The following is a 12,339-nucleotide window of genomic DNA, read 5'->3' as shown; positions in this document are numbered from 1 at the left end:
TTAGGAGCTGGGAATACTGACATAAAGAATGTATACTGGGAATACTGACATAAAGGTAGCCAGTGCCTTGCCTACCGTAGGCACTTAAAAGTTTGTTGTTTCAACTTAAAAGTTGAAGATTTGGCGTCTGAAGGATTTCTTGAGCAGGGCAATGATACAAGGCTCTCTAAGAAGGTCTGCCTACATGGCAGACAGAAGGCAATCTCCTAGGGAAAGGCAGTAGCAGCCCAGAGGACCAGCAAAGGATATGATCTCAGATGAGGAAACCAGGGAAGTTGAGATAAGGAGCGACTACACAGAATGTTGGCTAGTGGAGTGTAAGAAGCCAATAAGGGTAGGAGGGGGCCAGATTATATGAAAGGCTTTAAATTCCAAGGAAAAGAACTTATATTTGTTCCTGGAGGTAAGAGGGAGCCAATGGTGTTTATTGAATAGGACTGTAACAAGGTCACACCTGGACTTTCTTAGGAAAAGTACTTTGGCTGCTGAGTAATGGATCAACACTTTTGGGGAAGAGACATGAAGTACCAATTAGGAGGTCATTGAATTCTTCTAAGTCAGAAATTAAGGAGGCTCTGAACCCAAATGGTGACTATGAGAATGGAATTACGCTGGAGATTTTGTGGATGTAGAAATGACTGTATTGTGAATAAAGTGCAAGTCTGTTCCTGGAAGAATCTTGATGTGTTTATATGTTAGTTGGGGGATGGGGGTGGGAGTTCAGAATCAAATGTTTTTGTTCTGTTTCCTTTGTTTTGTACTCTCTATCAACATGTCATCCAGCTGAGATAGCCTAAACAATGAAACCAGGATCAGCAAAGAAATGGTATTTTCTACCCTCTTAATCCCCAAAGGGTGGGAAATGTTCCAAAAAATTTTAGTGTGTGTGTGTGTTTTTAAACCCTTACTGTCTATTGGTTCCAAGGCAGAAGAGTAGTAAGAGCTAGGCAATGGGGGTTAAGTGACTTGTTCAGGGTCACACAGCTGGGAAGTGTCTGAGGGTCAGATTTGAACCTGTCCCATCTCTAGACCTGACTCTCAATCCACTGAGCCACGCAGCTGCCCCCTTTAGTGTGTGTTTTTTAAAAGACCAAATTAAACAAATTTGCTTTGCCAGTTTTAAACCAAAGAAAGTTCTGCTTATCAGGAACTAATTCCCCCCTCACCCCCAGACAACCTATCAATATTGATAGCTCATCTGTAAATTATGATCTTATGGAGTTGCCAAATGTGCTGGGAGGTTCAGTAATTTATCCCAGCATGTGTCTGAGGCATCTCTTGAAATCAAATCCACCAGTCTGTTTACTATGCAATGCTACCTTTCTAGATTAATGAATTTAGTCTCTAAATAGATCACCCACAGTCAAATCAAAGGGCTCCCTGACTGAAATGTTTTTATGCTGGCTCATGATTGCTATTGCTGGGACTGAGTTAGAGACTAGCTGCTTCCCATCACTTCTTAGTTTTCTGTCTGAGAGAGGAGGGCTGTGCCAGAAACTCTATCCCTCCCAAACTTTATAGGTTTAAACATCACTCCCCAGGAAGCCAAAAGGTAGCTATCTTGAGCATAGCTTGCCATTTTCTTTGGCACGTGGTGAGATAGTTTCCAATGCCCTGTAAGAACTGACTAATGACTAGGTCAGTTAAACTTTGTGTTGGGGTTGTTTTTGTTCCCCTTTCACTTTTCACTGTAAAGAAAACAACTCACAAGCTGCAGGGTGATTATTGACTGCTTTGAAACAGCAATTGTTGTTTCTAGCTGAAATGAAAGTAGACTAGCAAGTTCTAGCAAGAAACAAGGGTGTGAGTTTCTGGGTGTTAAGAGAGAATTTCCCTTTATTTTCCAAAAGAACTTGCAAGTACTCACAAGTGTTTTCAGACCCTTGGCAGTGCACTGAACCCTTTCAGAATGAATGAAATATATTTTAAATGAGCATCCTTACCTTGAAAAAGTGCACCATGAGTCACTTTAAAAATGGCCAATGAAAACATCTTCAGTTTTTTTCAATTGATTCCCCCTATTTTATATCACTTTTAAAAAACTATGTCAATAGCTCATCTATTTATTTTAAATGTTAAAGACACACTATATAATAAATTGAAAAGGTAAGATCTACTAGCCACCCAAGTATGAGGTAGTGCTCCTCCCTCAGACATGACTATTTTTTAAAAAATCTTCTTTTATTGTGAACCCAACAATAACAACAAACACAAACTTTTCTCAATACAAAGAATAGAAAAAAGTTTGCATATAAAACTGCAAATTTTGGTATCAGTAGCGTGACCACGAAAATGTAAGTTTCAAGACTGTGAATTTCCCAAACTGTAAAGATAATTTTTAGCGTCTTGATTTTATATCAAAAATAAGTGGTCACCATGGGAAAAATTCCCAAATATGAAACACCCAAGTCAGCTGGGTTTTATGGAGATTTTAATTATGTAATATAAATGAAGGAATTAAGGAAAGGGAATGAGACAGAGTAAGAGGAAATAGTAGGAAAAGGCTAGGGCCTAGGCCATTGGCCTAGGCCTTTCTCTTTAAGAAACTAAGTCAGTCTTTAATCACTCACCACAAGATCTTTCCAAGCAAAACTCTAGTGTTCAGAAACCCAGCAGCCTCCTCTGACTCCTGACTTCCAATTCAGCTTCCAAAGCTGAATTAAATTGAACTACCTTGAACTGGTTCAGACAGCTCCTTTTAAAGAGAAATTTCTCTTGTGTCACCTCCCCTAAATTTTCACCTCTACCAATCACAGTAGATGCTTTTCCTAGGGCAGCCCATTCTTAGTTTTAGTTCTCACCTTCTCTGGGTAGATTATATCTTCTGAGTACTTCACACCTCTTTGTTAAGCTTGCCCCTTGCAAGTTGCCTGATATTTTAGTGATTAATTTGACCTTCATAGGCACTTAGCACCCTTTTGTATTAGATCTAAAAATAGACCTAGCTAAAGGGCTTTTGCCTCACTATAAGTATGAGTTAAGTACTTTTTCATTGTTCAGTAAGGAGTTTACAACTTTATCATCCCCTAAAGTATGCCTAAGTATGGGTGGAGTAATGTTAGAGCTCCCAATACATTCCTGACCAAGTACCTCTATTGTTTAAATGTGGAATAACCTTAAGATAATGTTCCAAGGTATACAGTCTGAGAAATTTTAAGATTCACAGTAGCTTTTTTAAAAAAGTATTTACTTATGGAAATGGGTCTTGATCGCATGTAATGGATCTTTTACACATATAAAATTCAGTGGAATTGTGCTTGGGCTACAAGAGAGGACTGGGGGAGGCGAAGGAAAAAGTATGAATCTTATAACCATGGGAAAATATTCTAAATTAATTAATTAAATAACATTTTCCAAATTAAAAAAAAAGGATTTACTCAGTGCATTGTGTTAGTACCAAAACTGATCCTATTGTGTTGTCTGTCCTCTAAACCTCCCTCTTGTGCATTTTCCTTAAATGTTTTACTGATAACAATTTTCTTTCTTTTATTTTTTTGGGCATCAACATAACTTTTCCACCTTCCATAACTCTTTTCTCCACCTACCACAGGGGAAAAAAATCCTGTCTTTGTAAAAAGTTAGCATAATTAGGCAAAACAAATTTATATTGTATTGATCATGTCTCATTCAATACCTACAGTTCTTCACCTCTTTGTCAAGAGGAATAAAGATGATTTATCATTAGACCTCTGAGGTCATGGTTAGTCATTGCAAGAGTGGTCATTGATTATAGAGTCATTTAAAGTTGTTTTTCTTTACAATGTTGTAGTTACTGTATAAATTATTCTCCTGGTTCTGCTCAAGTAGCTCTACATCAATATATATATATATATATATATATATATATATATATATATATATATATATATGTAGAGAGAGAGAGAGAGAGAGAGAGAGAGAGAGAGAGAGAGATCACCAGGATTTTCTGAATTCATCTCTTTCATCATTTCTTACAGCTCAATAATATTCTGCTACATTCATATACTGGCATTATTCAATCATTCTTCAACTGATAGACACCCCTTTACCTTCCATTTCTTTGCTACAACAAAAAGTATAGTTATGAATATTTTCATTCACATGAGCTCTTGGCTTCATTCTTTTCTCTTTTGGGGATCCACCATACCTAAGAGTGGTAAAATTTTTCAAAGGTATACACAATTTAGTATATTTTAGAGGTAAAGTTCCAAATTGCTGTCCAGAATTGTTGGGCTAATTTTCAGTTCCACCATCAATGCAGTAGTGTGCCTCTTCTTACTTCTATGCTCTAATTGTGATTTTCTTTTTTTGTTCTTATTTGTCAATCTGACAAATGGGAGGTAGAATCTAAGAATTATTTTAATTTGAATTTTTCTTGGTATTATTAGTGATTCAAGTATTTTTCATGTGAATATTAAAATTTTTTTTAATTTCTTCTTTTAGGAATCACCTATAGATTACCTTCAAAATCTTATATATTTGAATGAATTTCCTCTGCATCTTAGATGGGGCAAATGTTTATATGAGAAACTTGTTTATAAATATCTTGTTCGGTTAACCATTTCTCTTCTAATTATATAACTTTCCTTCATATTGTTTGTACAAAATATTTCAGTTTTATATAGTAAAAAAATATGTCTTTTATCTTCCAGGATTTTCTCTATTACTTTTTTTTATCTGAAACACTTCCCCTCCCCTCTAAATATGTTGATAATGTTACCTTTTATGTCTTGATCATGAATACATGGGAAGTTATTGTAGTAAATGATCTGAGACATTAGCTTAAAACTAACTTCTGCAAGAGTGCTTTCCAGATTTCCCAGTAATTTTTAATGGGAAAGTCCTTACCCCAGTAGTAGTGGGTCTTTGAGTTTCTCAAAGGCTTTGTTACTATATATATATTTAAACCCTTACCTTCTGTCTTGGAGTCAGTACTGTGTATTGTATTGTATTGTATCCCTTCCCTCTATTGATTATCTCCAATTTATCCCATATAGGTCTGGTTTGCACAGTTGTTTGTATTTTGTCTTCTCCATGAGGCTTTGAGTTAATTGAAAACAGGGACAATCTTTTAACTTTCTTTTTATCCTCAGCTTTTAGCACCGTGCATGGCACACAATAGCCACTTAATATGTACTTTTGACTGACTCATTGCTATACCAATAAAACTATCAAAAGAATATTTGATAGAGCTAGAAAAAATAATAACTAAATTCATATGATCAAGAATCTCAAGGGTAATGATGAAAAATGTAAGAAGGAAAGGGTGCCAGATTTTGAACTGTATCATAAAGCCAGCATCATTATAACAATTTGAAACTGGTTAAAAGAAAAAGAGGTAGAACAATAGAATTGATTAGATATATAACCGAATATAGAAGAAAACAAACCTAGATTCACTGTATTTGATGAATCCAGACATGGCAGTCATTGGGTAAAGAATTCACTATATGTTAATGTTCTATAAGAAATCATGAACAAGATGATCAAAAAAAACCTGGAAAGACTTATATGAAGTGATGCAAAGTGAAGTGAGGAGAACCAGGAGAACATTGTACACAGTAAGCAGTAAAGTACAATGAGATCAACTTTGAATGACTTAACTATGATCAGCAATGCAAGGATCCAGGAAAACTCTAATAGACTCATGACGAAAAAGATTATCTACCATCATAGAAGAAATTGACAGTCGAAAGGCAGATTGAAACATATTATTCTTCACTTTATTTCCTCCATGAATTTTTCTCTAGTGTAGCCCATATATATTTTTTTTCATAATATGACAAACATGGAAATATGTATTGTATAATAACATGTACAAAATATATCATATTATTGACCATCTTCAGGAGGCTGGAGGGGGTAGGAGGGAAGGAAGAGAACATGGATGGCAAAATATCAGAAAATGATTATTAAAAGTTATAATAACATGTAATGTGGGGAAAATTTTAAATTAAGAAAGGAATTCACTATTTGACAAAAAATCCTGAAAAAACTAGACAGTAGATGAGAAGAAATTAAGTTTAGACCGATACCTCAAGCCATATACCAAGAAAAATTCCAAATGCATATGTAACTTAGGTATAAAAAATCATATCATAATCAAATCAGAGATTCAAGGAAGAAATTATCTTTTAGTTCTATGCATAGGGAAGAGTTTCAGTACTAAAGAAGTGATAAAGAGGATAAGATAAAACAGATATTTATGATTATATAAGATTTAAAAGACTACACAAATAATAATTAATTGTAATAAAATTTAGAAAAATACTAATTCATTTTTATCATATTACTTTATCATATTCTATATATATATATAATTTCCAATATATATAAGGAACCAATTTAAATTTATAAAATTAAAAGCCATTTTTCAATAGATGAATGATGAAAGGATATAGAGGCAATTTTCAAATGAATTAATCCATATCATATAATAATATGAAAATTTCTCTAAATTGATAATAATAATGGAGATGCAAATTAAAGTAACCTTTGAAGTTGAATCTTATACCTAAAAGGCTGGTGAATATTAAACTATTTAAAAATAGGAAAGTAACATTTTGGAGGGGGTTATGGGAAAGCAGGCACACTTATGTACTAGAACCAGGCCCAGAAAATTACTAAATTAGATGTCAGTGGATAGAGTATCAGGCTTCAGTTCAGGAATATTTCTCTTCCTTAGTTCAAATCTGGCCTTAGACACTTTTTAACTGTGTGACCTTTAACCTTGTTTGCCTCATTTCTTCCATCTATAAAATGAGCTGGAGAAGGAAATGGCTAACCACTCCACTCTCTTTGTCAAGAATATCCCAAGTGGGGTCACAAAAAGTTGGAAACAAATGAAATGCCTGAACAGCAATACGTACTTTTTGACTCAGCTATTCCATTACTAGGTAAATATCTTGAAAGAAAGCAAGAAAATAGAGCTACGTAAGTGAAAAATTTCAGAAGACATTGGTAAATCCTTTATGAAATGAAGCCAAGTGAACAGATCTAGGAGAATAATGTATACAATGATAACAACATTATAGAGAAGAATAAAAAAACTTTGAAAGACTTTAGAACTCTAATAAGCATATCATGACAAACCATAGGCCCAAAAGAGTGCAGATGAAACATGCTATTCTTCCTGCTGGAGAGGTAATCAGCTTAAAATGCAGAGAGAAACATACATTTTTAGAAAAGGGTAATGTGAGAATTTATTTTACAAGACCATATTTTTTGAGGGATTTGTTTTAAAAGGTTTTTTTAAACAAATGTATTCTACTATCAGGAGAGACAACAATAAAAATATTTGTTATTTTAAAATTTTTAAAAATTCAAATATATAAGTGTTGTATTTTGTTAAAAGTTTTTACTCAATTGATATAATAATGTAATTGTTAAAGTTTTTGTCACTAATAAGGTCTATTATGTTTATAGTTTACCTAATATTGAATGAATCCTGTATTCCTTGTATAAACACAACTGTTATACCAAATTTTTTAAAATGTCATAGCCCCATTAAGATTTTATTCAGGGGGTAGCTGGGTAGCTCAGTGGATTGAGAGTCAGAGACGGGAGGTCCTAGGTTCAAATCTGGCCTCAGACACTTCCTAGCTGTGTGACCCTGGACAAGTCACTTAACCCCCATTATCTAGCCCTTACCACTCTTCTGCCTTGGAGCCAATACACAGTATTGACTCCAAGGTGGAAGGTAAGGGTTTAAAAAAAAAAAGTTTTATTCAATATTTTTGCAACAATATTCATTACAGATATTGGTTTCTACCTTTCTTTCTCTACTTTCTCTCTTATGGTTTAGTTATTAAGACCATATTTTTATTATTGAGGAGTTTGGTAGATGTTCATTTCCTATTTTTGAAAATAGTTTATTTACTATTGGAATTAATTGCTTTTTAAATGTTTAATAGAATTCATTTGTAGATCCATTTAGTCCTGAAGGCGTTTTTCCCCTTCCTTTGGAAATTCATTTATGGATTATTCAATTACTTCCTCTGAGATTGGGTTAAAATTTCTATATTGTTCTGCTAGGTGTTAGATAAATTAAAGTATTTTTATAAATAGTCACCTATTTCATTAATCAATTTTTATTAATAGCAATATGATTAAGCAAAATGATTTTTAATCTTTTCATTTATTTCTATTTCATTTGTTGCGAATTTTCCTTTTTAAAATTTGATATTGATAACTTGACTATCTCCCCTTCTTAAAAATCAGATTTGTCAATGATTTATCTATTTTATTAGGGTTTTTTTAAGTTCTTGATTTTGTCACTTCAATGGGATTTTGCTTTCAATTTTGTTGATCTCTTCTTTGGTTTTTCAGGATTTTCATTATGTTAAGGAGGCAGATAGATAACTCAGTGGATAGAACCCTGGATCTGGAGGTCAGGAAGACCTGAGTTCAAAGCCAACCTCACACCCTTGCTACCTACCTGTATGACTCTGGGCACGTCACTTAACCTCTGCATACCTTAATCCACTGGATAAGGAAATGGCAAATATATTTGTCAAGAAAATTCCATGGATAGTATGGTCCATTGGGTCACAAAGAAATGACACAAATGAACAATTTTGGGATTAATTTGGGATTAAAAAAATTTTTTTGGTTGTCTAGGTTTTTTAAAGTCACTTCTCCAATTCGTTGATCTGTTCATTCTCTTTCTTGTTTATCAACTAGGATTTAAGTACCTAGATGCTCCAGATACTCTATATGCCAAGTCCTAGGGATATAAAGATAAGCAAAAAACAGTTCTTGCTCTCAAGGATACTCAGATGAGGAAGATAATATCCAAAGAATTACAAAGGAACAAAATTAATACAGGAAAACTTGGGAATTGTCTAAGAAGGAAGATTAAAGAGGAGTGGAAAAGGCTGAACTGAACTGAAGTTCAGATTTGAGGAAAGCCATGAAAGCTAGAAGTCAGAGATGAAGAGGAAGAGAGTTGATTAAAATACTTAACTGTACAAATTTCCTTCTAAGTACTGCTTTGGCTACATCCTCAAAGTTCTGGTATGTTATTTCATTGCTATTATTTTCTTGATGAAATTATATATTATTTTTTAATTTATTCTTTGATTCTTTGACTAATTCTTTAGAATGAAGTTATTTGGTTGCCACTTGTTTGAGTCCTCTCTCTGAAATCCACTTATTGATTATAATTTTTATTGCATTATGGCCAATAGAGAATGCATTTTATATTTCTACTTTTCTGCATTTTTAAAGTTTTTGCATCATCACTTTTTCTACAGATATCATGCAAAGTTCATAAATATGTATATTCCTTTCTTTCTTCATTCAGAAATCTAGCTTACCAAAGATCTAGCTTATCTTACTTTGGTAAAATTCAATTCAGGTTCTTAATTTTTTCTTATTTATCTTTTTTGTTAAATTTGTCTGTGTCTGTAAAGGTTACGTTGAGGTCCCCAACTTTATAAATTTGTTGGCCATTTTTTCCAATAATTTTTCCAACTCTTCCTTTAATTACCTAAATGCTATTGCATCTAAAACATGTTAAGTATTGATATTATTTTATTGTCCATAATACCTTCAAGCAAAATATGGTTTCCCTTTTTATCATTTTTTGTTACGTCTATTTTTACTATTATTTTGTCAGAGGTCATAAATCTTTTTTGCTAAATTTTTTGTTTATCTGACATGTGATAAATTTTGTCCATTATAAGGTGGTTAATGTAAGCATGTTTCCCTCATTTCTTTTCAGTCTCCTTTGCTAGATTCTCATCCAAGTCAGACCCTCTAATCATAGATGACCCTTTAAGTTCTGTCTTGGGACTTCTCCTTATACAGGTCTTTACTCAATGATCTCATTAGCTCCCATGAATTTAACTAGCATCTCTATGTTGATGATTGTCAAATAAACCTTTTGTGTTCACTCTCACTGTTGACCTCCCATCTCAGATCACCAACTGCCTTTCAGATAGCTCAAATGCTCAGTAGACACATTAAGCTTAACATGTTCAAAGGAGAACTCATCTATCCTTCTAAACCCTCCCTCCATCCAAGCATCATCCTGCTATAGAAGAAAACTCCATCCTCCTAGTCACTGTCTTTCAAACTAGGTATTATCCTCAACTCTGCACAATCTCTTAACCCTCAAATCTAATTGATCAGGACCTGTAGAATTCACTTTTGCAACATCTCTTGCTTATGATTCTTTCTCTTCTGTGACACTGACACCCCTATGGAACAGATCCTCATCTCCTCACACTGGATTATTGGAATAGATTACTGGAGGATCTGCTGCCTCAAGTCTTTCTTCACTCCAATCCTCCATTCAGCCACCAAAGTGGTCATCCTAAAGGGCAGATCCAACTATGTCACCTCCCTTAATTAGTACACTCCAGTGGCTCCCTATCCCCTCCACGACCAAATACAAAATCCTCTGTTTGACATTCAAAGACCTTCATAATCTACCTAGCTCCCTCCTCCCTTTCCATTCTTCTGACTCCTTATTTCATTACTTTCTATCACGGATCTTCTTGCTGTTCCATAAGCAAGTCACTTCATTTCTCCACTCTGTACATTTTCTTTGGCTGCCCTCCATGGAATATTCTCCTTCCTCATCTCTGCATAACAGCTTCCCTGATTTATTCAAGTTCCAATTAAAATCCATTCTTTTATAGAAAACTTTTTCCAGACCCTCTTAATCCCCGTGTCTTTCTTCTCAGTAATTTCCAGTTTATCTTCTACATAGCTTGTTTGTACCTTGTTGCTTGTTGTCTTTTTCATTAGATTGTGATCTCCTTGGAGGCAAGAAATGTCTTTTACTTATTTTACTATTTTTATCCATTCATACAATGTATGGTACATAGTAGACACTTCTAAGATGCTTTCTTAATTGACCAACTTGTTGCTTTCTGCTTTCCAATCTGTTCTGCTATCCTCTTATATTTGATGAGTGAATCATCTGATTCACATTCAACACAATGATTGTTAATTATACATTTTCATCCATACTGTCTTCTTATACTCATTCATCTCTTTGCCCTTCATCTTCCTCTTAGCAATGCAAATGGTGGTGATAGACAAGGAACTTGATAGCACTAGTCATCTGTATTTGAGACAATAAATTTCCACTGCACCGTCCCTCCTCTCTTTCCTTTGATCAGACCCCTATAACTGATTCATATACTTGCTTTCTTCTTTTTAAATCATCCCTTTATGGCTCACCCTGCAAAGTTGAAGTTTCCTTTGCTTATGACTATTCCTTTATTTACTCTGCCCTCTGTGATTGTGATAGAGGCATGGCGAGAGAGAGAGAGAGAGAGAGAGAGAGAGGAGAGAGAGAGAGAGAGAGAGAGAGAGAGAGAGAGAGAGAGAGAGAGAGAGAGAGATTGTGATAGAGGCATGGCGGGAGAGAGAGAGAGAGAGAGAGAGAGAGAGAGAGAGAGAGAGAGAGAGAGAGAGAGAGAGAGAGAGAGAGAGAGAGAGAGAGAAGAGAGAGAGAGAGAAAGAGAGAGAGAGAGAGAGAGAAAGAGAGAGAGAGAGAGAGAGAGAAAGAGAGAGAGAGAGAGAGAGAGAGAGAGAGAAAGAGAGAGAGAGAGAGAGAGAGAGAGAGAGAAAGAGAGAGAGAGAGAGAGAGAGAGAGAGAGAGAGAGAGAAAGAGAGAGAGAGAGAGAGAGAGAGAGAGAGAGAGAGAGAGAGAGAGAGAGAGAGAGAGAGAGAGAGAGAGAGAGAGAGGACTTGTAAGCCAAGATGCAAGAACCAAGGCTGGGGACCTGCTTGTCAATCAGGGAGAAGGTTCCAAACAGAATGTTCCCAGTAGGCAAACCCCAGAGCATTTCCTCAAAGCAATTCCCCTGTGTGGTAGCATCCCTGTACTAGCATCCCTCAGCATTTCTCATTCCTACCTCCATTACAAATAAGCAGCTTCAGGTTCCCTTAGCAGCTCTCTCTAGTCACAGCCAGCCAGAGGACAGCAGTCATTGCAAAAGAAACAGTTTCCTCAGTTGACTTTCTCTATTTCAATAAGTAGTAGTTTCCCCCTTAGTTTACCTTCTCTATTTCACCTCCTTCTTCAATCTTTTTGTCTCCTTTTTATATCCTCACCTATTTCCCAAATTATGTTTGTGCATATTTGAATATGTGTTCTTTTTCCTTGTCTGTTTCAAATAAAATTGAGATTCATTTGATGTCTGATCCCTCTGCCCCTTCCTTCATGTTTGTATACTTTTTCACATGTACTCCAATGATGAGATATAGTAAGTTTTACCCCTTCTTAATTTCTTCCCTAGTATATTCCTTTTTCTCTCTGAACTATCAAAATAGGACAATCCTATTTGTTCCTCCCATTCCATTTGTCTGTCTTATTTTTGGGACCCTTGAAGATATTAATAT

Source organism: Monodelphis domestica, chromosome 2, assembly GCF_027887165.1.
Source record: "Monodelphis domestica isolate mMonDom1 chromosome 2, mMonDom1.pri, whole genome shotgun sequence".
Classification (NCBI taxonomy): Eukaryota; Metazoa; Chordata; class Mammalia; order Didelphimorphia; family Didelphidae; genus Monodelphis; species Monodelphis domestica.
Note: the sequence above shows the minus strand (reverse complement) of the source record.